The 23,271-nt window shown below is 40.8% G+C and overlaps 1 protein-coding gene across 6 annotated transcripts in view; it reads right to left on the bottom strand.

The window, feature by feature from the left end:
• Window positions 1–23,271, bottom strand: part of LOC133562210 (uncharacterized) — a 243,489-nt gene that overhangs the window by 184,440 nt on the left and 35,778 nt on the right. The gene's annotated exons all lie outside the window — the stretch shown is intronic.

Genomic DNA, 23,271 nt, shown 5'->3' with positions numbered 1-23,271 from the left:
AATTCCAAGTTGCTGTTTTGAGGCATTTTAAGAAAAATAATGCACTTTGTGACTTCAATAATCAATATGGCAGTGCCATTTTGGCATTTTTTTTCCATAACTTGAGTTGATTTATTTTGGAAAACCTTGGTACATTGTTTAATGCATCCAGCGGGGCATCACAATAAAATTAGGCATAATAATGTGCTAATTCCACGACTGTGTATATCTGTATCGGTTGATATTGGAATCCGTAATTAAGAGTTGGACAATATCAGATTTCTGCAAAAAAGACATTATTGGATATCTCTAATAATTATGTCTTACTATTATTAGTTATAATTAATCATGACATTTGAGAATACGCTCTGAGTATTTGTTTTCCCTTTTTTTTTTTTTAATCCTGTGCTTTTTGAATTTAAGCCCACGAGGAACACTTAAAACAATAAGAACATCTTCATAAAAATTCAATATTATTAAAATGTACTGAAAAGCTACCGCAAATTCAGGCATTGTAGGCTGCACTAACAACAGCAAAAACCTGTGAAATCCTGGGGGGACTGATTTATTGGGTAATTAAATAACGTGACTCTTTCAGTTAGTTACCTGGCTGACTGGCTCAGTGGTAGCATGTATAATTTACTGCAACCAGATCATGGGGCCTCTACTGCCTATGTTCACAGAATATATTATAAAAAGAAATCACCTGACGGCACACAAGTTGAAGTAAATGACCTGTCATTCACTTTGCATGACAGAAAATGAGTTAAATCCATGCATCCCTGTGTTTTCTATATCTTAAAACATATGTAGGTCTCAATTTTTTTCCCGTGCATGTGAAACTGCTTAAAAAGTGGCAAAAAGAAAAGGCTGACGTGACTGACACAAATCTCTCCGTGTGGTCCTCTGTCACACACGCACACACACTGTACTGTATGTGGGTCACTTTTATGATGGTGTCAGTGTCTGGACTCAGCAGCAGCATATTTGCATCAGTCATCCTAACTAGACCGTGAAGAGAGACGGATTTCCCCGCTCAGCTGTGCCAGTGAGTCAGAGAAAAATACCCTCATAAAAGCCTGCTGGACTAAAGCGAGGCCGCGGGATAAGTTGGATGGAAGTAATGAGATAAACTTCAGGCTCTTTGCTGCTGGCAATGTAGATCCCTCAAACGTAGAAAGCAACATGTCATGAGATGGATGATCAAGCAAATACAAACCCCGTTTCCATATGAGTTGGGAAATTGTGTTAGATGTAAATATAAACGGAATACAATGACTTGCAAATCATTTTCAACCCATATTCAGTTGAATATGCTACAAAGACAACATATTTGATGTTCAAACTGATGAACATTTTTTTTTTGTGCAAATAATCATTAACTTTAGAATTTGATGCCAGCAACACGTGACAAAGAAGTTGGGAAATGTGGCAATAAATACTGATAACGTTTAGGAATGCTCATCAAACACTTATTTGGAACATCCCACAGGTGTGCAGGCTAATTGGCAACAGGTGGGTGCCATGATTGGGTGTAAAAGCAGCTTCCATGAAATGCTAACTAATTCAAAAACAATAATGGGGTGAGGGTCACCAATTTGTAAGCAAATTGTCGAACAGTTTTAGAACAACATTTCTCAACGAGCTATTGCAAGGAATTTAGTGATTTTACCATCTACGGTCCATAAAATCGTCAAAAGGTTCGGAGAATCTGGAGAAATCACTGCACGTAAGCGATGATATTACAGACCTTTGATCCCTCAGGCGGTACTGCATCAAAAACCGACATCAGTGTGTAAAGGATATCACCACATGGGCTCAGGAACACTTCATAAAACCACTGTCAGTAACTACAGTTGGTCGTTACATCTGTAAGTGCAAGTTAAAACGTTGCTATGCAAAGCAAAACCCATTTATCAACAACACCCAGGAACGCCGCTGGCTTCGCTGGGTCCGAGCTCATCCAAGATGGACTGATGCAAAGTGTAAAAGTGTTCTGTGGTCTGACGAGTCCACATTTAAAATTATATTCGGAAACTGTGGACGTGGTGTCCTCCGGATCGAAGAGGAAAATAACCATCCGGATTGTTTTAGGCGCAAAGTTCAAAGGCCAGCATCTGTGATGGTATAGGGGTGTATTAGTGCCCAAGGTATGGGTAACTTACACATCTGTGAAGGCACCATTAATGCTGAATGGTCCATACAGGTTTTGGAGCAACACATGTTGTCATCCAAGCAACGTTAAGGCTTTGTAAAAAAAAAAGAGTACTTTCCTGGCCCGCCTGCAGTCCGGACCTGTCTCCCATCGAAAATGTGTGGCCCATTGTAAAGCATAAAATACGACAGCGAAGACCCCAAACTGTTGAAGGATTAAAGCTCTACATAAAACAAGAATGACAAAGAATTCCACTTTCAAATTTGTTTCCTCAATTCCCAAACATTTATTGAGTGTTGTTAAAAGAAAAGGTGATGTAACACAGTGGTGAACATGCCCTTTCCCAACTACTTTGGCACGTGTTGCAGCCATGAAATTCTAAGTTAATTATTATTTGCAAAAAATTACAGTTTATGAGTTTGCACATCAAATATCTTGTCTTTGTAGTGCATTCAACTGAATATGGGTTGAAAAGGATTTGCAAATCATTGTATTCTGTTTATATTTACATCCAACACAATTTCCCAACTCATATGGAATCGGGGTTTGTAAATAAGCTGTGCTTCTTGCAACTCCATTTCGGACATTGTGGACAAGTAACTATTTGATGATAATATAAACTGAAACACATAAGCCATATCATACAAACAGACAGTACCCTTTTAGTCCATTCTCTGCTAAAAATATTACAGTCTGAATCTGAGGCTGTCAACAATTGGGTCATTAAAATGCTTCTCCAAAGCATTTTCCTGTCATTTTTCATTTCAAATACAGGGGAGGTGGTGTAAAGAAGTAGTATGTACTTTGAAGGACATTTATAAAAGCAAATGGAGATACTTGTTATGAATATGGGGATAGTGACTAAAACAGATAGTGAATCCTGGATGTCTTTATAACTGTGAAGAGTGGTCCATGGAAGACAGCAGATACACTACATTGCCAAAAGTATTTGGCCACCTGCCTTGACTCACATATGAACTTGAAGTGCCATCCCATTCCTAACACATAGGGTTCAGTATGATGTCGGTCCACCTTTTGCAGCTATTACAGCCTCAACTTTTCTGGGAAGGCTGTCCACAAGGTTGCGGAGTGTGTTTATAGGAATTTTTCACCATTCTTCCAAAAGCGCATTGGTGAGGTCACACACTGATGTTGATCGAGAAGGCCTGGCTCTCAGTCTCCGTTCTAATTCATCACAAAGGTGTTCTATCGGGTTCAGGTCAGGACTCTGTGCAGGCCAGTCAAGTTCATCCACACCAGACTTTGTCATCCATGTCTTTATGGACCTTGCTTTGTGCACTGTTGCACAGTCATGTTGGAAGAGGAAGGGGGCCAACTCCAAATTGTTCCCACAAGGTTGGGAGCATTGAATTGTCTAAAATGTTTTGGTATCCTGGACCATTCAAAGTTCAACTCCTGAAAAACAATCCCACACCATAATTCCTCCTCCACAAAATTTCACACTTGGCACGATGCAATCCGAAACGCACCGTTCTCCTGGCAACCTCCAAACACAGATTCGTCCATCAGATTGCCGGATGGAAAAGCGTGATTCATCACTCCAGAGAACACGTCTCCACTGCTCTACAGTCCAGTGGCGAGCTTTACACCACTGCATCCGACGCTTTGCATTGGACTTGATGATGAATGGCTTAGATCAGTGGTTCTTAACCTTGTTGGAGGTACCGAACCCCACCACTTATATATGGGATTTCCCCGAACCCTTCTTTAGTGAAAAATAAAATATATATTTTTTTCAAATTCAAGACAAAGTTATCTGTTTTTTTTACTGGTGCACAAAATGAACCGTGCATTAACATCTGATTGTGCAAAGAACCAAAACAAACACAGTGCATGAACTCACAACAAATTACACACCTGCAAATCAGATGGAAAATTAGAGGGAACGTTGTTTGGGGGGTATCCATAATAAGCCGATAAGGAGACGTTTGTATTACACGATGAGTCGGGTGTGTCTTCTCCTCCGCCGAACCCCTGAGGCAGACTCACCGAACCCTTAGGGTTCGATCGAACCCAGGTTAAGAACCACTGGCTTAGATGCAGCTGCTTGGCCATGGAAACCCATTTCATGAAGCTTTCTGCGTACTGTATGTGGGTTAATTGGAAGGTCACATGAAGTTTAGAGCTCTGTAGCAACTGTGTAGAAAGTCGGCGATCTCTTTGCACTATGAGCTTCAGCATCAGCTAACCCCTCTCTGTGAGTTTATGTGGCCTACCACTTCTTGGCTGAGTTGCTGTTGTTCCCAAACTCTTCAATTTTCTTATAATAAAGCCGACAGTTGACTTTGGAATATTTAGGCGCGAGGAAATTTCCCGACTGGATTTGTTGCGCAGGTGGCATCCTATGACAGTTCCACGCTGGAAATCACTGAGCTCCTGAGAAGCGGTCCATTCTTTCAAAAATGTTTGTAGAAACAGTCACCATGCCTAAGAACTTGATTGTATACACCTGATTAGGACACCTGATTCTGATCACTCGGATAGGTGGCCAAATACTTTTGGCCATAGAGTGTATTTTCAACATCAACAGGACCGAGGTCAAGTACAGTGCTCTATACCTGTTCTTGTTTGTCATCTTCAGCATCTTTCTCCTTCATGGTGTGATACATGAGCAGAGAAAGTACATTTCATAGTCCCCAGTTTAGATTGCATCAGAGGTGGTGTGACGGGAAAAACATGCTGAGCTATGAGCTGTTTTGCAACACTTACGATAATATAAACCTAATTTTTGCTACCAAACCAAAATAGCCTGCAAGTGTGCTTTGGGGTTGAATATGAACTCACTTGTGCCGCCAAAGCACAGCAACCAAATTCAACCTGTAATTAGGCATGCTCGCTCCAAATTTAGAAGGATGTGGTAAAAAGAATGTCCATGTTAAAAGAAGCCTCGGGGCATCCCTGAACTTGAAAATGTGGCCGCCATTGCAACTGTGGGGCTTAATTAATTCAACAGGCAGGCTTGTCAGGTCATATAAAAATAGTTTGGGGATGCTATTATAGAATGATGATGAGGAGGAAAGGTGGTTAATTAAAGTCGCCGAGAGTTGTAATTGCAGCAGCCCTCTTTGACACCTTCTCTCACCTTCCTGTCATGTAGAGTTGGCTTCACTGACATTGTATAGAATGACAAAGCCCTAAAGAAGAAATCCAAGCTGGAGACAAGAGACGGGTGCAAACACAGAAGCGGTGACAAAAGTCACTCTGACTCATCAACGCTCCTTCCCCGCCCACTCGCTCCTGTCCTGAAGTAACTTAGAGAACTTCCCCAAGTTGGAAATTGACGTCTTTTATATCACTTTTTTTTTTTTTCCAACCTGAACATGGGTCAACTGAGAGTCAGCCAGTCGAGCCTTGATCGTAAACTCCCATTCTGGTAAACTTTCAACAACAAAAAAGACCCCCTATTGCTACTTTTAAGTCTTCATCTCGCCCCAGTGCTCAAAGAGCTTTGTTGATATAGCCACTTTGGAGTGAGGAGATTTCGCTCACCTTCTCACACTGTTTGGGGATAAGTGTGTGCGCTTCAAAGATGCTCACATGTGTCAGATAAGTTCAACTGGAACGCTGGTATCAGACCCTAATGTAAACACTCTCTGATGTCTACAGCAAGGGGCAAGACGCCACTGCTACATCGCACACATACACTAAATTTCCAAAAGTATTTGGCCACCCATCCAAATGATTAGAATCAGGTTCCTAATCATTTGGCCCGGTCTATAAAATCAAGCACTTGGGCATGGAGAGTTTGTCTACAAACATCTGTGAATGAATGGGCCTCTCTCAGTGATTTCCAGCGTGGAACTGTCAGAGGATGCCACCTGTGCAACAAATCCAGTTGTGAAATTTTCTCGCTCCTAAATATTCCAAAGTCAACTTTATTTATAAGAAAAGTGGAGAGTTTGGGAACAACAGCAACTCAGTCACCAAGTGGTATGCCAAGTAAACTGACAGAGAGGGGTCAGCGGATGCTGAAGCGCACAGTGCAAAGACTTTCTACACAGAGAGCTCCAAATTCATGTGACCTTCCAATTAGCCCACGTCCAGAATGCAGACAGCTTCATGGAATGGGTTTTCATGGCCGAGCAGCTGCATCTAAGCCGTACATCACCAAGTCCAATGCAAAGCGTGTAATGCAGTGGTGTAAAGCACGTCACCACTGGACTCTAGAGCAGTGGAGAGGCATTCTCTGGAGTGATGAATCACACTTTTCCATCTGGCAATCTGATGGACCAGTCTGGGTTTGGAGGTTGCCAGGAGAACGCTACATTTTGGACTCCATTGGATGGATGGATGGATGGATGTGCCGAGTGTGAAATTTGTTGGAGGAGGAATTATGGTGTGGGGTTGTTTTTCAGGAGTTCCAGTGAAAGGAACTTTGAATGCTCCAGGATATAAAAAACAATCCATCCATCCATTTTCTACCGCTTGTACCTTTTGGGGTCGCGGGGGGTGCTGGAGCCTATCTCAGCTGCATTTGGGTGGAAGGCGGCGTACACCCTGGACAAGTCGCCAACTCATCACAGGGCCTAAACAGATAGACAGACAACATTCACACTCACATTCACATTAGTGTTGCCAATCAAAGTATCCCCAGGTGCATGTTTTTAGCGGTGGGAGGTAGCCGGGGTACCAGGAGGGAACCCACGCAGTCACGGGGAGAACATGCAAAGTCCACACAGAAAGATCCCGACCCCAGGATTGAACCCAGGACTGCTCAGGAACTTCATGTTGTGAGGCACATGCACTAACCCCTGTTCCACCGTAACCCCTGTACCACCGTGCTGCCCGATATCAAAACCTTTTGGACAATTCCATGGGATGGCACTTCAAGTTCATATGTGCCGTCTTGCGGGTTCCATGGACCACCAAGCACAGACATTTGGTCGCAGGTGTAGACTTCTTTATTTTTTCAAATAAGACAAGTCTTTTGCGGGTTGCTTTGCAGCGGTCCGCGCTCTCACTCCTCGCTCCTCCGTGTAGCTTTTCAGCCGTCCTCTTCGTTTTTGTGTGCCTCTTGCTCTCGCTCTCTTCCTCGTTGCATGCACTGTTGTTTGTTCTGTCGTCTCTCCCTCTCGTTCCTTCCTTGTTTCTCCTCCTCTCTCCTCGACGTTCACAGTTGCCGCCCTTTTTAACAGTATTAATTGTATCCAGGTGCGCGATCCACGCACCTGATCTCGTTTGTGGCGTCACTCCCGGCACGCCACACCTCGCCGCTCGTTCGCCATCCCCGCCTCCTCGCCGCCATCTTGGGCCGGGCTCCAGTGTGCCCTGCCTCTCTGTCGGACCGTCGGCTCCGCCTCTCCACAGGCCAAATACTTTTGGCAATATAGAATATAAAAGTATGCCGTAATAACATGAACCACTCCTCATTTAATAATTATCACAGCAGGCCCCTTAAATATGAGACACAACTTGATGTTCAGAACAAGCTGACAAACACACAGACACACACGCACGTACACACTCACACACACACACACACACTCTTATCTGTGGTATCACTATCTGTGCGCAAAGAACAGTTCTGCCAAGGCAACATTCTGTTGGCAAACGCTGTGAGAGTCTGCAGTACAATCTTCTTCTCACTTTGCACTTCACACACATGTTGTCTTTATCTGTGTTACTCACAAGCAAAATATGAGGAATATGCAAAGAACTCTGCATAACAGCTCAAGAAAAGCACGCGTTCAATTCTGCATTCAGTAAGATGCAGAAGGACCGATAAAGTACCCTCCAGGTGACACTCTTGCTGCACTTACAGTCAAGCTTGCCCAGTGGTGTAAATGCAGTGTCAGCCACAAGGGGGCCACTGATGCAGTGTGCATGCATTCCAGTCCTTGCATGGAGGACACACTGAACATGCTGTACATGCACAAGGAGCTCTTGGCCAACTGCCTTTGACACATGTACAAAACCCAAAACCAATGAAGTTGGCACATTGTGTAAATTGTAAATAAAAACAGAATACAATGATATGCAATTTATTTTCAACTTATATTCAATTGAATTCACTGCAAAGACAAGATATTTGATGTTCGAACTGAGAAACCTCTTTTTTTTTTCGTGCAAAAAAAACATTAACGTTGAATTAAAGGCAGCAACACAGTGCCATAAGTTGGCACAGGGGCATTGTTACCACTGTGTTACATGGCCTTTCCTTTTAACAACACTCAGTAAATGTTTGGGAACTGAGGAGACCAATTGTTTAAGGTTTTTCAGGTGAAATTCTTTATCATTCTTGCTTAATGTACACCTTAAGTTGTTCAACAGTCCGGGGACTCCATTGTTCTATTTTACGCTTCGTAATGCGCCACACATTTTCAATAGGAGACAGGTCTGGACTACAGGAAGGCCAGTCGAGCACCCGCAGAATGTGACTTGGCATTGTCTTGCTGAAATAAGCAGGGGCGTCCATGAAAAATGTGTTGCTTGGATGGATATGTTGCTCCAAAACCTGTATGTACCTTTCAACATTAGTGAAGTGAAGTGAAGTGAATTGTGTTTATATAGCGCTTTTCTCTTGTGACTCAAAGCGCTTTACATAGTGAAACCCAATATCTAAGTTACATTTAAACCAGTGTGGGTGGCACTGGGAGCAGGTGGGTAAAGCGCCTTGCCCAAGGACACAACGGCAGTGACTAGGATGGCAGAAGCGGGAATCGAACCAGCAACGCTCAAGTTGCTGGCACGGCCACTCTACCAACCGAGCTATGCCGCCCCCCATTAATGGTGCCTTCACAGATGTTTAAGTTACCCATGCCTTGGGCACTAATACACCCCAATACCATCACAGATGCTGGCTTTTGAACTTTGCACCTATAACAATCCAGATGGTTCTTTTCCATTTTGGTCCGGAGGACACGACGTCTACAGTTACAAAAAAAAAATGAAATGTGGACTTGTCAGACTACAGAACACTCTTCCACTTTGCATCAGTCCATCTAAGATGAGCTCGGGCTCAGCGAAGCCGGTGGCGTTTCTGGGTGTTGTTGATAAATGGCTTTCGCTTTGCATAGTAGAGTTTTAACTTGCACTTACAGATGTAGCGACAAACTGTACAGTTTTATGAAGTGTTTCTGAGCGCATGTGGTGATATCCTTTAAACACTGATGTCGGTTTTTGATGCAGTACCACCTGAGGGATCGATAGTCACGGGCATTCAATGTTGGTTTTCGCTCTTATCACTTCAATGCAGTGATTTTGGAGTGCCTAAGTGATATGCTTTACATTAGTGTATGCGATATTGTAATTTGTTCCGTAAGTAAGCTACCACATAACCGAGGAGATACAACAGAAAGACCTAGTATCTCAAGGGACCAATCGGAGCTTCTTTGTCAGTTGCCTTATTGTCTTTAATGAGACATTTGCACGAATGGGGGCCGACGGTCAACCTGATTATGTGATATTATGGCACGGGGGGATATTTGGAAGATTGGCCCAGGACGTTGCAAGCACCTTCATTAAATGTATTGTTCTTGATTCTTCCCCTTGCATACTCTTTTGGGCAGATAACTGTGGAGGTCAAAATAAAAACTGGACGCTGTACACGGCTCTTGCCCAATGTGCAAACGCAGAATGTGGCCCACCCGAGATTGTGATAAAATATCTGGAGAAAGGGCACACGTTCATGAGAGCAGATTCAATCCATGGCTCAATGAAAGCTCAAGAAAACATCTATACGTTTGATGACTTTTTAGATATTTGTAAGACAGCATCAAGATAGATTGGTTTTCCTTTGTTTTCTCAAAATCGGCTAGAAGTGAGTTACTAGGTTTTGCCTTTGGACGGGAGAAGAGTAAGCTTAAGTAAAAGAAAAAAAACAATAAACTATTTATTGTTCTCATTCCATTACTCACTATTGTTGATGTATAATAGTCGGGGTTCATACTGTGCCCTTAAGTCAAAGTGGAATAGAGGGCACATCTATTTAGAAAACACCAGATAGGTTTTATAAAGCTGGGTTTTGGTTGACCCCTTTGACCTGCACCAAAACATATTGGATGCGAGCAATAGCGCCCCGGGGTAGCGCAAATGTTTGTGTGGGTTAATGGGCAAATGAGAGAAATAGGTGTGCAAGCATGTGTGTTTCAGTCTGTTTTTTGTGTGTGTTTGTGCATATGCATGCTTTCATACATGTGCGCTGCCCGCCCCCTCCACCCCATGTGCAAGTGTGTGTGTGTGCATGTGGCTGTCAGCACTGGAAGCAACAAACCCTGAGGCTGTGACAGACGGACTCTAAACCACGTTACCCACACACCCCAATGCCTTGCTTAATAGTGCATGAGATAAGAACACTTGGATTTCAAAATACACCCCCACCCCTTGAGAAGGTCTGCTCAGAACTTGGGAGACAATGCCTGCTCTCCTGGAGGAGTGGACTGAGAAACCAAATGTAAATTAAACTGCACATTTGAAAAAAATCAAGATGATATAGCACATTTCATCCAAACGTGCAATGGGTAGTATATGTCTAAGAAGAAACAACAGAGACTAGGAATAAACAAACACAGATGCACCAGCTGATACACTGCTTACATGGACATGGACGCGTGGACACTGAGGGACACAAACAAGCTGCCGTTTACATAGACAAAGCAAACAGCAATTCCTCCCTATTCAACCGTTTATTCTGTGACTGTGGTAAAAAAAAAAAAAAAAATGGTAACTCCATGGGTTTTACTGAAAATATCACTGTAAATAATGCAAGTAAGTTGGAGTTGAGTATTGCAAACAGCTCTGCAATAACCGCAGCTTTTCCTTGCCAGCTCTTGGAACACTGGTTCATGTAAAGTGCAGTTCATAAAAGTGGAAACTAGAGATGAGAAAAATCCTGCTAAACTAAGAGAAAGTGATGAATCATCATCTTCCAATGCAGTTAGAGGTAACTTGAGAAATGGAAAGTGCTAAAGCTACATATTCCCACAGGGATCCGATTGAATGTGACTCTGCATGACAGAGCGACAGTCGGCATACCTTTGCATTCCTGTGAACATAGGCGCCGATCTACATTTCTGCCAGTGGGTGTTCGGTGTGTGTGTGTAACAGGGTCAATTACGTCTTGTAAATAATGTATTTTCTAATGTTTTATTATTGTCATAATTACACAAAATATGTAAGTTACATGTAAATACCTGAATATTGTTTGATGTTTTGTCAATGTGGAACCATTGTCTGGTTGTCCCTCCTACTGCAATAATTACTGTGACACCTGTCTTTTTATATGCGTTGGACACGCCCCCCAACTTCCCTTTTTGTCTACGATAACGGGAGAGGTAAGTGTCTATGCGACGACAGAAAATATTTTGTCTTGTTAAGAACTTTAATTCCTTTCTTGTTCATTATTATATTTGTGTAGGGGCTCGACGATGGCACAAAGTTTTTGATGACAATTGTATTCTGTGTTATCAGGTATGTTTTTATTTTACTTTGTATGTAACTACGTGTTTTCCCTTTTTGTCCACGATAACGGGAGAGGGGCTCGACGATGGAACAAAGTTTTTGATGACAATTGTATTTTGTATTATCAGTAAAGTGCAGTGGATAAACCCATGGTGTCGGTCGTCTTCCATAAACAACACACAACGCAGAGGAAAAGACCATATGAACATGTGTATTTAAAAAAAATAAAATAAAAATAGACGTTCAGCAAAATTAATATGATTTGTGGATGTATTGTTTTGTAAAACAGACGAAACTCGCCACAAAATGTAGCTGAGATAGGCGCCAGCGCCCCCCGTGACCCCGAAAGGGAATAAGCGGTAGAAAATGGATGGATGGATGGAAGATTGAACACAAGATAACAATAACAATAATGACTGTGCATGTGAGTTGTATGCTTGGTATTTTTTATGTATTTTATGTATTTTTATCTATGTTCTTATGTTTTTATGTATGATTTTTGCACTTGATTAATTTGCATACAATTTCGTTGTACAATGTACGATGACAATGAAGATATATTCTATTCTATTCTATTCTATCTATTTTTCAAAATGTATTTTAAAGATTGAAAGTTGCCATCAATCTCACCTCGGTGCTCGGCATTGTCTGTGGGTACTTGGGCCCCAAAGCACCCACGGGATCGGCTCCTATGCTGTGGACGTACCGGCTGATCACTTGTATTAGAAAATCGGGTGGCGCATTAACCGAATGGACTGCTTACCAGGTCTCTTACTGCCTAATGTGCCTGTTTTAGAGTCAAAATTCTTATCCCAATGTTATACACAGACGAAACAATCTACACAAATCGATGTAAAAGGTTAAAAATCATATTTTAGCTAGTCGGTGCTGTACTATACCATACATTTGGTAGGAACACAGTCAAATAGACCCACACTAACCCCAGGGTTGACATCACGAGTGTGTGTTGTATACTAAATGTGTAGGTGTATTAGTATGTATATGTTATGTTTACATTACAGAATTAGATAGCTACGAACTCTGCCATTAAATTATATCAATGCAAAAATTAGTTCACGGCTCAAATGAAATATTGGAAGTAAATCGCTGCAAAATGGAGAAGGTGTAGGATTAATTAAGCTATGCTTCTTCCTACTTTTTTGTATATATGTTCAATTTTGTATTGGTAAACATGTGATGTACTACGTACAGTATAAATTGTATGCATGTTCAAAATAGGCAAACCGTTACCATTATAATACAAAATATTAAATATCATATTAAATGTTGCTCTATATAAACGATGGCTGTCAAATTCTATAAATTTGGCCGACAATAGGGATTTTAATACTATCGCCATGTCGTGATAATACATGTTGATGACACATTCTCACTGACATCAACAAGCAAACAAAGCGTCCTCACGAGCGAGCTACCAGCTAACGTCCCTCTACAGTGCAGCTTCTAAATCCCAAATCCTCTCCTCCATCGAGGCAAATATATTGTGTTTTTTACAAGTATCATCAATGGAGGACGAGGAATAGTCAAACATGCTACACTACACATATACTAACCGCTAAGATAGAGCTCTTGAATGAAAACAAGGATGGACGGATTGATGCAAATATTGACAGTATTGGTATTATCATATGGTCAATACTATGGTAATTAATTCGATACCGTATTTTTTGCTATCACTAAATGTTTTTCTGTCGTTTGTGTATAGTTTACAAAAAATGGAAATAATTTTTCACTATTGACTCTATCGTAAATTGTGTACGGAAGAAAAAGGAATAGGGAGATAATCAAAACATGTATTGATATTGTCGGACTTCAGTTACAAAGGTATCCAATTTGAAGTATCGCCTAAAAGTAATGTAAAGTATCCAAACAATAGAAGAATAAGTGATTATTCCATTTTAAAGACGTGTACATCCGTGCTACAACTTAAAGTAACAAGCTGTGAACAGTAAAGTAGCAATATATTGATAATACTTTTGACAAAATAATGCATAACTATTTTATAGCTGGGTTGGTAGAGCGGCTGTGCCAATAACTTCAGGGTTGCAGGTTTGATCCCCGCTTCCGCCATCCTAGTCACTGCCGTTGTGTCCTTGGGCAAGACACTTTACCTGTCTGCTCCCAGTGCCAACCACAATGGTTTAAAAAAAATGTAACTTAGATTTTGGGTTTCACAATGTAAAGCGCTTTGAGTCACTTGAGAAAAGCGCTATATAAATATAATTCACTTCACAAGAATTATGCACTATTTCACAGTGTATGTAAGAATATTAAGAGCCTTTGTAACCTGCTTTTGAAATAGTTATATCATCATTTTTAGGACAAATCAATAATTGTGAGGTATATTATTAATGCAAAAGGCTGCAGTTGATATCGCGATATAGATTTTGGCCCATCCCAAATTATAATGGCTTGATTGATCGTGCCAACAGCCTGAGAGTTCCTGGTTCGATCCCCGGCTTCCGCCATCCTAATCACGTCCGTTGTGTGATAGAGAAAGACATTTCACCCTTGCTCCTGATGGGTCGTTAGTTAAAATGTGGATTTAGTGTCAAATCGCTTGGAGTACCTTGAAGGTAGAAAAGCGCTATAGAAGTATAACACATTTACCATATAATATAGTATATATACTGGTAGTTTGCAAGAAGACAATAACAAAACAAAAGGAAAATCACGATTGGACGAAAAACTGTTTCATGCTAAAATACATAATTGTGGTTTGAGAGAGTGGAAAGACCAGACAGACTGTTGTCCGGCCAACAAAAATAAAATAAAATAAAACAATTACACCACTGGTTACTACTGCTAGAAGTCTCAATGCATGCATTAAAAGGCAATTCCTTTAAAAAGAGGATAATAGCGGTAAAGATCAAATATAACTGATCAACCGTCATACATGCTGCAGATCTTGTGCACGTGTGCAAGATGATTGGGGGACTGGAGCCAGTCCCAGCTTTTACTGTGTAAGAGGCGGGGGACACCCGGGACAGATGGCCAGTCAATCACAGGGCATAGACACAGACAAGCATTCACACTCAATTTAGAGCTCCCAATTAACCCAATGAACCATGTCTCTGGATCATGAGAGGAACCAGCATGCAAACCCCCATTAAATGCTGCTGCAATTGGAGGATAGCCAATGAAAATAAAAATGCTGTATTTCACTGACAGTCTAATGTTGATCCAGCTACAAAAACCTCAGTGGTCTTTCTTAACCATGTTGCCATGACAACATAACATTTTGCCATAAATTTCACAGTCAGGGCGTATTCATTTTCAATAGTTTTGTCATGTGTTTTTTGGTGCATCATTCATATTAAGATAGCCAAAGTTTCAAGCCAGACCCTCCTTGACACGAGGCACATAGTCCAAACCACTTCACCACTGTGCTCTTGTGTTCAAGCTGAAAATGACTACTTTGTACTTGCCGTAGAACAAAGCAGAGTATAGAAGCCAAAAATGTGCTTTACACTCTTGCAGTCCAACAAAAAAAACGTAGCTCAAATGTCAAGGACGACGACATGTCTTTCTTCTATACTTCTCAGCTGTGGAAAAAAACAAGGCTGTCAACGAACAGGATTAACCGCCATCCACAGTGCAAACGATGGCTGCTGTGAACCATCAACCTTGATGGATGAAGAGAGTTTTCACAAGGACATCACAGCAAGACTTTCTAGCTCTTACGGAAACTTTATGTCCAGAATTATTCAGAGCTGCGGATGGATAAAAACAATGATACTGCACTTAGTTTAAAAGTGGATCATTTGAATCTACAAACGGTTGTACATTTTAAATAGAAAAGAAAGAAGAAGAAATACTTCATTGTGGTCAAGATATTGATTGATTGATTGAAACTTGTATCTATAGATTGCACAGTACAGTACATATTCCCTACAATTGACCACCAAATGGTAACACCCGAATAAGATGTTCAACTTTTTTAAGTCAGGGTCCATGTAAATCAAATCATGGTAAAGACTTGGTTCCTATACCGGAAGTCGAACCCGGGCAAAAGACAGGAATCCTAACCGCTAACCATATGGGATAACATGTATTGGATATTGACTTTGAAGTGAATTCGGCATAAATGTTGCTCCACACTAACTTTTACAACCTGTTTTTTGAGTCTGTCTGCAAAATGTTCGATTCTGGAGGCTTTCCCAGGTTGCAAAGAAAACCAGGCTGCATTCTCTCCAAAAGTAACTTCATTTACTTGATGAAAATGTAAACTGCTTATATTGATATCCTGAAATCGTCATTGCAAATGTTTTTTTCCAGAAACAGTCGAAAATAAACTTCATAAATATTTTATACAGTGGAGTCACCCGATCACATCATGAGGTACACGTGCACACTCTTCGATCGATTCAGAGAGTGCTTGAAAAAAAAAAGGTTTTTATAGCAGCATTAATGTCACTGCATATCACACATCGGGGTTATTAAGCACATGTTAAAATTTATTGAAAATAATACTTGTTTGTGTTTTCTAATTTCCTGACGCAGAGAAGGAAAGCTCTGCCGAGCACTGTGGACATACTTGCCAACCTTGAAACCTCTGATTTCGGGAGGGGGTATTTCATATATATATATATATATATATATATATATATATATATATACAAAACAAATACTTGAATTTCAGTGTTCATTTATTTACACACACATAACACTCATCTACTCATTGTTGAGTTGAGGGTTGAATATTCCATCCTTGTTTTTCTAACCATATTCATGTACACTAAATGGCAATATTGTTCTGTTTAAGAGTGTCACAACACATTGCTGTTTGGCAGACAAACTGCTTTAGGTAGACAAATTCAGACTGGTCCTGTTGTGTGTTGTTTTACCGCGCTGGGAGGATGATAATGAAACTGCCTAACAATAAACCCACATAATAAACCAAGAACTCGCCCTCAATCATTCTACTGTTATAACGTCATAGGGCGTAAACGCTCTTTGTACACGTCACTCAGGTCCGCATTGAGCTGGAGGAGGCGTGGCCTCCAGCTTCGCCTGAATTTCGGGAGAAAATTTGTCCCGGGAGGTTTTCTGGAGAGGCGCTGAGTTTTGGGAGTCTCCCGGAAAATCCGGGAGTGTTGGCAAGTATGCCTGTGGATGAGAGCTTGACTAATAGTGCACTTGTACTGGGAAGCCAGAGTTCCGAGTTCCTTGTCGGAAGTTTTAACTGTAATGCCTTTGAAAGATGAATGGGAGTCCTCACAACACCCAAGGTGGCTTTCAAGATGGCTGCTCTGGGTGTAAGAAAGAATACAAGCTTCTATAATATCCCTTATCAGCAATTTTTTGTGGCACTAAATCAGCCATGTATAGGATGTATTGTTGGATGTTTATATATTGTTATAATGATATTGTAGTGTTAATAAAAATGTTGTGTTTTAAAAATGTTACATCGTTAGCAATAGTCTCCATGTTTCCTCTTCATCTACCGAGTTGGAAGGTTGCAGAGGTAGTGCATACTTTTCCACAAGTTGTTTATATTGAGAAGAATAGCTTTCGTAGATGTGGCCAACTTGATTTCCGACCTCGTAACTGGAACGCTCATGACTCATTCCCAGCTCCGACTTCCAGCTTCCGGAGTTAATGGAACGCACTAGGCCTGGCAATACGACCCTAGAATAAATTTCTTCAATTATATTGCGATTTACAATTTTTTGTGATTCTTTTCCCCATTTTTTTAAAAAGAAACAAATGAAAAGAAATGACAGTGATAATTCAAAACAAGTTCCATTTGTATTTAATCAAAAATGACACTGCATCTTACTATTGGGAAAAGTCTTATTTGTATGATTTTATTTTTTTTTTTCATTTTAGACCAGGTATAAATTTGTACTTTTTATGTTGTAATTGTCAAACAGCTTGGTTAAGAGCTTCCTCTGGGAGGAGATACTTCTGTCTTGAAAAAAATACTTCTTTTAACAAAAACGTAACATTGCATGCAAATAAATAGTAATCTCCAACATTGAAATTGATACAGTATAAATTCAAAATTGCTATGTTGAATGAAATTCTTAAATACTGTAAATAAAGATGCAGTAGTGTATATTGTGTGCAATTAAATAATAAATTAAAGCATTGAGAGGAGTATAGTTTTAATAAGTGGATAAACGCAGGCTTTATTTTTGTAGGTGCACCACATCTTGGCAGTGCAATGTGACTGCTTTAGTGATTGTTCTGCAATGTGCTTCGTTCACATCCTACATACCTAGTGTAAATGATTGCAACACACAAAGTTGCATCAGAGTTTGTTTGTTGTTGCATTTCACAGCACTCAACTAATAAGTTTGTTGTGTTGCTGCCTTTTATGAATAAACTTTGAAGCGTGCATTCATTTGTTCGAGCCTTTTGACGCAAAACCGAACTAATGACAACACTTTTCTTTTACTTGAGACAAAATATCTCGCTTTCATTAGCATTGGCCATGTTTTGCTAGGTGTGTGAATCTTCGCTCGGGAAAAAAATGTTGGAGGGTGGAAGCTCGGGAAGCTCCTGGGTGCAAAAAGTATGCCTCATCAAACGTAGAAAAACTTCTTATTTTTCTTAAAATCATCTGCAACAAAAAACAAATACATCGATAAAATTGATATATTTCCCAGGCCTAGAATGCTTCATTAAAGGCCTACTGAAATTAGATTTTCTTATTTAAACGGGGATAGCAGGTCCATTCTATGTGTCATACTTGATCATTTCGCGATATTGCCATATTTTTGCTGAAAGGATTTAGTAAAGAACATCCACGATAAAGTTCGCAGCTGGAGAAAAGCCCTGCCTCTACCGGAAGTCGCAAAAGATGACGTCACATGTTGATGGCTCCTCATATAATCACATTGATTTTAATGGGAGCCTTCAACAAAAACAGCTATTCGGACCGAGAAAACGACAATTTCCCCCTTAATTTGAGCGAGGATGAAAGATTCGTGTTTGGGTATTTTGATAGCGACGGACTAGAAAAAAATAAATAAAAACGCAATTGCAATCGCGTTGCATTGAGACAAATTCATATGTTTTTAGAGACACTTACTAGGATAATTCTGGGAACTCCCTTATCTTTCTATTATGTTGCTAGTGTTTTAGTGAGTTTAACAGTACCTGATAGTCGGAAGTGTACGTCCACGGCCGGGTGTTGACGGGCGGTGTCTCGGGGAAGTCGACGGCAGCTGTACGGGAGGCGCAAGCTCAGCTGATATCCGGTAAGTGGCAACTTTTGAATCACAATTTTCTCACCGAAACCTGCTGGTTGACAAGTGGTCGGGATCCATGTCCGCTGTGATCCATAGTAAAGTTTCAACTCCGTGAATTTTAAACAAGGAATCACAGTGTGTTTGTGTGGCTAAAGGCTAAAGCTTCCCAACTCCATTGTTCTACTTTGACTTCTCCAATATTAACTGAACAAATTGCAAAAGATTCAGCAACACAGATCTCCAAAATACTGTGTAATTATGCCGATAAAAGCAGACGACTTTTAGCTGTGTGTGTGCGCAGCGCTCATATTCCTAACAGCCCGTGACGTCACGCGTACACGTCATCATTACACGACGTTTTCAAGAAAAAAGTCCCTGGAAATTTAAAATTGCAATTTAGTAAACTAAAAAGGCCGTATTGGCATGTGTTGCAATGTTAATATTTCATCATTGATGTATAAACTATCAGGTGGGTAGTAGTGGGTTTCAGTAGGCCTTTAATGTATAAATAAGTGCTTTCCGACATGTTCAGAGAGCAAAACCCCGCCAAAAGAGGCACACAAAAGTGCATGCAATGATAATGACGCTTTATATCCAACATTGTAACAAGTCAGAAAAGACAACATTAATCATAGGTCCCAAAATTATATTGTTTTTTTTTTTACAGATTTTTCAAGCCTGCTATAATATTTTTGGATTCTTTGGATGCTCCTGAGACAAATGAGTCAGCACAAAGGGACTGCATTTATTCATTATAACAGATAGAAGTTCCTCTGAGGCAAGAATTATACAGACGGTTGTCAAAAAGTCACAAGTTACCCTTTCAAGTGTATGCAAATTACTACCTGAAGTTTTTTTTGTTGAGGAGTAATGTTTAACATTTGTGTCTGCTAACTCTTGCTGTCACTGTCAAATTTGCATTTCTGTCTGGCATCATTTCTGTCAATGCAGCGACAAGTGAACTGGAGGTGAACTGAAGGGGGGGGGGGGGGGGGGGTCTCTCTCTTCCTGTCTGTTTCGGAGCTGCAGCATGTCTGTGTGGGATCGAGACAATCAGAAGGAAAAATTAAGTCTGGGAGTGTGATAAAGAGCTGCAGAGGCGGGTAAGACATGTGGGAATGAAAAAGGGAATACATTATGTGGGGGAAACAAACAGCTAGTGTTTGGCGAGGAGAGTATAAACACCTGACTCTGTGCTTCATTTATCTACGTCTCTGGCCACAGTTCACTGTGTCAGCAGCTCTCATTACCACACACAGATGAGAGCATCAGGGATCTTGCAGAGCAGCTGGCAATGCCACCACTATCCATGTGCACATGCACAACGGGAGCATAGAGACTACAACAAACAACTGGCGGCCAAAAAACATATGAACACTAAATCACATTCACACTAAAAAAAAGGATGCACTGTTAAAGGGGAACATTATCACCAGACCTATGTAAGCGTCAATATATACCTTGATGTTGCAGAAAAAAACCTTTTTTTTTTTTTAACCGATTTCCGAACTCTAAATGGGTGAATTTTGGCGAAATAAACGCCTTTCTACATATCGCTCTCGGAGCGATGACGTCAGAACGAGACGTCACGTAGGTCGTCAATCGGCCATTTTGTCAAACACATTATACACATCGAGTCAAATCAGCTCTCTTATTTTCCATTTTTTTCGACTGTTTTCCGTACCTTGGAGACATCATGCCTCTTCGGTGTGTTGTCGGAGGGTGTAACAACACGATTAGGGACGGATTCAAATTGATTTACGTAGAATGTGCATTGATTAGCACGGCATGCTAATCGATGCTAACATGCTATTTACCGGCGATGCTAAGGCAGACATGGCACAGAGATATATGGATAACCTGCAGATGCATTTCCAACGTTAAAGTCAAAGAAATCACAAAGGTGAGTTTTGTTGATGTTGTTGACTTATGTGCTAATCAGACATATTTGGTCGCGGCATGACTGCCAGCTAATCGATGCTAACATGCTATTTAGGCTAGCTGTATGTACATTTGAAACTATATTTATATCCAGCATTTCCTCTCACCCACATTTAATGCCAAACAAACACTTACCAATTGACGGATTTAAGTTGATCCAGTGTCACAAGACGTGAAACTTCCAATCGTTGATCTGCACATTTTACCGGCGATGCTAAGGCAAACATGGTCGAATGGCGTCAATAGCTATTCGCTCAATAGCTTCAGTTTCTTATTCAATTTCGTTTTCGCTATCTGCCTCCATACTCCAACCATCCTTTTTAATACATGCGTAATCTGTAGAATCGCTTAAACCGCTGAAATCCGAGTCTGAATCCGAGCTAATGTCGCTATATCTTGCTGTGCTATTCGTCATTGTTTGTTTGTATTGGCAGCACTGGATGACGTCACAGGAAAATGGACAGTGGCTTTGAAGATAGCGAAAATAAAGCACTTTAAAGCTTTTTTTAGGGATATTTCGGGACGGGTAAAATTCTGAAAAAAACTTTAAAAAATTAAATAAGCCACTGGGAACTGATGTTTATTGGTTTTAACCCTTTTGAAATTGTGATAATGTTCCCCTTTAAGGTTGGAAATGATTTAACTGCAAAAATGCTTGGCAGATAAATATCACTGGCTACAAAATTAGGCACAGCTGCATAATCTAATGAGATCCACAGCAATAACAGCCTTCCACAAAGATTACAAGAGCAATCAATCGAGTGAAGGCCTCCACTAAGGCCAATCAATATTGCCGGATAGCTGTAAATATGTTTTACTCCAGTCCTTAAAGTGGCTGTACATATATCGCAGGTCACTCTCTGGAGACAAAGGCTGACATTTGTGACGTTTCAGTAATTTTTTATTGTGTTTTTGCCATCATTTTTGTTGCTTTACTTCATTGAAAATATTTTTTGTTGTTGGAGGTTTATTTCATGCAAGGGGAACTGCTGTACTTTTTGGGGAATTTTGCCTGTTGTTCACAATTATTGGGCGGTACAAAGGTTAGTGCATATGCCTCACAATGCAAAGGTCCTTGGTTCGATGCCCGGACTTGGGGTCTTTCTGTGTGGAGTTTGCATGTTCTCCTGCGTGAGTTCCCCTCGGGTACTCCGGCTTCCTCCCACCTCCAAAAACATGCCCCGGGGGATAGGTTGATTGGCAACACTAAATTGCAGCTGAGCTCCAGCACTACCCCGCGACCCCGATTGGGTCAAGCGGTAGAAAAATGGATGGATGGATGGATGGATGTTCACAATCATTATGACGGACAACGCTTGCAAAATGCTGCTAATGGCAGTCACCATTGAAGCCTTCAAAGCCCTCTATCCATCCATCCATTTCTACCACTTATTCCCTTTGGGTTGGTGATAGCTGGGTGTATAATGTAGCCCGGAAGAGTTAGGGATACATGGGATTCTGGGTATTTGTTCTTTCGTGTTTATGTTGTGTTATAGTGCGGATGTTCTCCTGAAATGTTTTTGTCATTCTCGTTTGGTGTGGGTTCACAGTGTGGCGGATATTAGTAAGATTGCGAAAGTTGTTTAAACGGCCACCCTCAGTGTGACCTGTATTGCTGTTGAGTAAGCATGCCTAGCAGTCACTTACGTATTTCTGCAATATCCTCATCAAACATTTCTTTGGGCTGGCAAGCTACTTATATAAGCTGTAGAGGGCGCTAGTGGTAGTGCCATCAATAATTACTCTGAAATTTGGTAGTCTCCTGGCAAAATTGGGAGGGTTGGCAGGTGTGACGCTGTCAAGCGGCATTCATATAAAACTTGCGGGCCGCACTAACATTAAATTTTCATATTAAGGTGCGGGCTGTGTGTCTGAGACCCCTGATTTATACATAGCACAAAGAAAAAAAAAACTCTGTATGCAGTATTATTTAATTATACATTTCAAAAGAGTTGTGTGGCTCCCATTGTTTTCGTTACTTTGTGAAACAGGTCAAAATGGCTCTTTGAGTGGTAAAGGTTGCCGACCCCTGTAATAGACACTTAAATCACCAATGACAGTAAATTGGTCCTGTTCATACCTGGGTAGGGAAAGTAACTGTTAGAATTCTCTGGTAAATGTTTAAAATTGGTTATGGTTGATTTATTCAATAAGGACTGTTTTATCGAGTGAGGGTGGGAGTATGCTATTAAATAACCATTTTCTGCCAAATGATTAAAAGGTGTCTTGTAAATTTAGTCTTTGACAGCAATCTGGAAGCTAACCCAGCCTGTCTATCACAGTGTGCTGGCTCGATGCATAATTGAGAGCATGACTCACGCTTACTCAGCTCATTTCTCGGTGGAAGATGAATCTTTGACATTGTCAGGAAATAAATTTTAAATACAGTGTGATTCAGCACTGAATGGTTAGGCTTCCAGTACAATAGACAACAAGACCATGCGTGTGGGCAGCTGGACTGTGCCCATGAGTCACAAACACAGTCGCTACAACCAGTCGGCATGCAAGTCTAATTTTATTCAGCCAGCACAATCACAAGTGACATCATTGTGACCT

The sequence above is a fragment of the Nerophis ophidion genome, linkage group LG11, assembly GCF_033978795.1.
Source record: "Nerophis ophidion isolate RoL-2023_Sa linkage group LG11, RoL_Noph_v1.0, whole genome shotgun sequence".
NCBI classification, from domain to species: Eukaryota; Metazoa; Chordata; class Actinopteri; order Syngnathiformes; family Syngnathidae; genus Nerophis; species Nerophis ophidion.
Note: the sequence above shows the minus strand (reverse complement) of the source record. Positions and strands in the feature narration are given on the sequence as shown.